This window comes from Phoenix dactylifera, chromosome 4 (assembly GCF_009389715.1).
Source record: "Phoenix dactylifera cultivar Barhee BC4 chromosome 4, palm_55x_up_171113_PBpolish2nd_filt_p, whole genome shotgun sequence".
Classification (NCBI taxonomy): domain Eukaryota; kingdom Viridiplantae; phylum Streptophyta; class Magnoliopsida; order Arecales; family Arecaceae; genus Phoenix; species Phoenix dactylifera.
The window spans coordinates 1623127-1626869 of record NC_052395.1 but is presented as its reverse complement, the minus strand read 5'-3'; the positions used below and the strand labels follow the sequence as shown (position 1 = coordinate 1626869).

General features: G+C 41.3%; 1 non-coding gene across 1 annotated transcript; it reads left to right on the top strand.

The window, feature by feature from the left end:
• On the top strand, positions 1-109 carry LOC120110707. Its single transcript, XR_005511848.1, has one exon. It is a non-coding gene; the product is annotated as a small nucleolar RNA R71 (small nucleolar RNA).
• The last annotated feature ends 3634 nt before the right edge of the window (positions 110-3743 follow it).

Here is a 3743-nt window from a genome sequence, read left to right as displayed (position 1 = left end):
AATCCGTGATGAGGGCATGAGAGAAGAAGGTCTTTAAATCTTTCCCAACATTCATAAAATGTTTCATTATCTTTTTGTTGGAAATTGCTGATATGTCTTTTCAAAAAGTTGGTCCTTTGTGTGGGGAAGAACTTCTTTAAAAATTCTCTCTGCATATCTTGCCAAGTTCTTATTGATCTAGGTCGCAAAGAGTTTAGCCATGTTTTGGCCTTATCCTTTAGAGAGAAAGGAAACAATGTCAACTTGAGGACATCCTCGGTGACGTTTGGCACTTTAAATGTAATGCTCAATTCTTCAAAATCCTTTAAATGAAGATACGGACTTTCGGACTCTAACCCATGAAACTTGGGCAGCAATTGGATTACCCCTGGTTTGATGTCAAAATGTCCTACATTATCAGAAAAAATTATGCATGAAGGCTGACTAGTCCTAGCCGGTTGTAGGTATTGTTTTAGAGTCATAACATGGGGTTCTCGTTCTCGATTGTGGTGACTCCCCGCATCTTCATTTAAATCAGCCATCTCACAAGGTGTGAGATACTGCGAAGGAATTTCAGGAATGTGTCCTAAGATCTAAAGTTGTACGACTTAATCGACCGGTGTCGTCCCTATTCCACTTTAGCATGCAAAATATTTTTCTCTCTCTTTTTTTAAAATAAATATAAGTACCAACTAAAGATACCCTAAAACGAAAATCTATTTACAATCAAACATGCAACAAAACATTACACCTCAATTTCTAATGTTTTTCTTAAATTTCTAGACAGCTCCTAACTGGTTTGAAGAGGGCACCTAAGCCTCCAATCCGGTCTAATGAACTGAGTTGACCAGGTAAGCTTCCAGGTAAGTGGAGGGGTCACGATGCGTTCGCAAAGGTCCCACTTAAAACCCACTTGCCTCGAACCGATGAACTGTCTCCCTTATAGGGACAAAGCTTGCCTAGACATCAACTAAGCCACAGAGCGAAATTGGTGCAACTTTCGGTGGTCTTCGTCCTATTGAGCTCGAATGTCCTTAGGGGCCAACGTCTAGTTGATTTTAGTTAAGCTTAGGATATTTATGCACTGGGGTGATTTTTTGGGCTAAGGACGAGTGATGAAATCCCGACCTTATCTTTTTAAATGGATTCAGCCCTTAAAATATTTTATGCTGATGCCTTATACTATATGCAACAATCAAGAGATTTTTTTTTAATGTTTTATGACATGACATTAAATTTCATTGAATAGGTGATCAAGCAAATTATTTATTTATTTATTTTTTTAAATTTTATGAGTTGAAGTCTGAAATTTGAAATTTGAAATTTAAAATTTTTAAAATTTTAGGTTTTCCCTCTTTTTCTAATTTTGAATGATCACACTTGATCTTTTCTTAAAGTCATTTTTTTTTTCAATTTTCAATTATCAACAAGGGTTAATAAGATATGATAACAATAAATTTCTTATTCTAAAAAAATTAAATGCAGAAAATTCAAAGTAGAAAGCAGCAAGGTTTCGTATTAATCTGATGGTGTTAAAAATGTCAGAATGTCAATCAGATCGTTTCGATTATCGAACAATGTGTCTTGCACTAGCTGACCAAATTTGAGTCAAATCAGATGGCTAATTTCTATGATATCAGAGTTTGATGCAGACTGTGCAGGGAATTAAAAATAGTAGTAAAGATTTAAATTTTTTTTTTCAAAAGAAAAATACTAACTACTAAGGTAAAAATCAAATCTAAAATTATACTAATAACTCAGCCGTTCTCCGGCAACGGCGCCAAAAACTTGGTGCAAAAATAAAACTGCTCTCCCAAGTGCAGGAGAATCGCACAAGTAGTATAACTCGGAAGTCCGAGGTCGATTCCTCAGGGAACGAAATATGGATTATTAGCATAATTTCAGATTAATTAATTCAATGAATTCATGGATTAAGATGATGTTTTGTAGATAGAAAATAAATCGAATTTTGGATATATTAAGATGGTGTAGGGATCCAGAATCTCCTTCGATAATATCAAATTCATGAAATAAATTCTATAATTCTTTTGTTTTCTTTAAGATTTATAAGCAGATAAAATTTAATTATGGAGTATGTTCTTGATAACATGAATTCTTTTTTTTTTTAAGCATTCAACGTGCCATATAACGTCAACGATGAATCAAATAATCAAGAAAGACATGTATCAATAAGCATAAATCATAAAATAATTTTCAACATATAAGAATCATGACATAATCAAAAGATAAATCGTATAAAGCAAAGGATTAGAATTTACATCATGAACTCGGTACACCAAAGGATTTTCTTTCACCCATCACCTAGGACCTTAGCCGATCATCTCCCTCTCTCTTTCTCACTCTTTTTGTTTTCTTTTTCTTTTCGGAAACAGGGCATCCCCTGTTTCCTCGTTTCTTTTTTTTTTCTTTTGAAGAACAACCCGAGAGAGAGAGAGAGAGGAAAAACTCCTCTGTTTTCTCTTTTTTTTTGTATGAGAACCGCCCCCCTTCTTCAAATCGGAGCCCCTTCTTATAACAATCTCCCTCCCTCCCTAGCCGAGATGCTCACGAGCGTTGGAAAGGAGGAGGACGCGGACGGCTGGGAGGTGATCGCGGCTGCTGCGGCGCTTCACGGGAATGGATCACGGAGGTTGATTGCTTGCTAATCTGTAAGAGGCGGATGAATGGGCGTTGGGCTCGGCTGAGAGGAAGGCTGAAACGCGGAAGAGGAGCAGGTCACGGATCCAGAAGCTTGTAGGGGATTTGATGCGGGGAAGCTGGTAGAAGATTGCCGCGGGATGCTAGGAGATCGTTGCAAGATGATCGTGGATGCTGATCTTGGGTACTGCTGGAGGAGCGGACTGCCGGGAAGAGCTAGGATGCGGATCCGGGAACAATGGACGCGGGATGCTCGGACGCGAGTTCCGGCTGTGATGCTGGAAAAATGTTGAAACGGAAGTTGGACGGGAAGGAATGGGTGCTGATCTCGGCTGGGAGGACGGGATCAGTGGCGCTTTGGGTGTTCTGGGATGAGACGCGGCAGATGGCTGGGATCGATTGGTGCCTCGGAGCCGATCGCGGTAGCTGGAGCTGGAGGGTGAGCGGACGGCTGCGGGATTGAAGCTTGGAATGCAGTGAAGACGGGGTGGCTGGGACGGGCTAATGGGAGGCGCTGATCTCGGTGGGCACTCGTTGGATGCGGCGTTGGAAGGAGCTGGTCGCTGGTTCACCGCGTGGATCACGGAGGGTTGGATGCTTCCCCTGCTTCGATGCTGGGATGGAAGGCTGATGCGGAAATCAACTCAACAAGCTGCGAGATGGCTGAGCTTGCACACTTTGCGTTGGGCTACTGGGAATCGGTTGCAGTGAACTGGTCGGCTGAACTTAGCCTCCTTCAAGTGTGCAACTGGGGTTGACTCATACGGTTGGCTGGTCATCCGTGGTGGTGCATCTTTTTGGACCTAGTGCACATTTTTGCTTTGATTTACAATCACCTGCACCTTACAAAAATATAATATAAATATAATACTTTTATCATTATTTGTTAGCAATAATACTAATTTAAGTGATATGTAATTCGCACTTTTGTGCTCTCATCACGGACGGCTCTTCAACCTCGGGGGGTAGCGGAGCGGGTCTCATCCTCACCAGCCCGGATGGGGTGGTGGCTGAACAAGCCCTACGCCTCGAGTTCCCAGCCTCAAACAACGAGGCAGAATACGAGGCGCTCATTGCCGGACTCAAATTGGCGAAGGAGCTGAAGG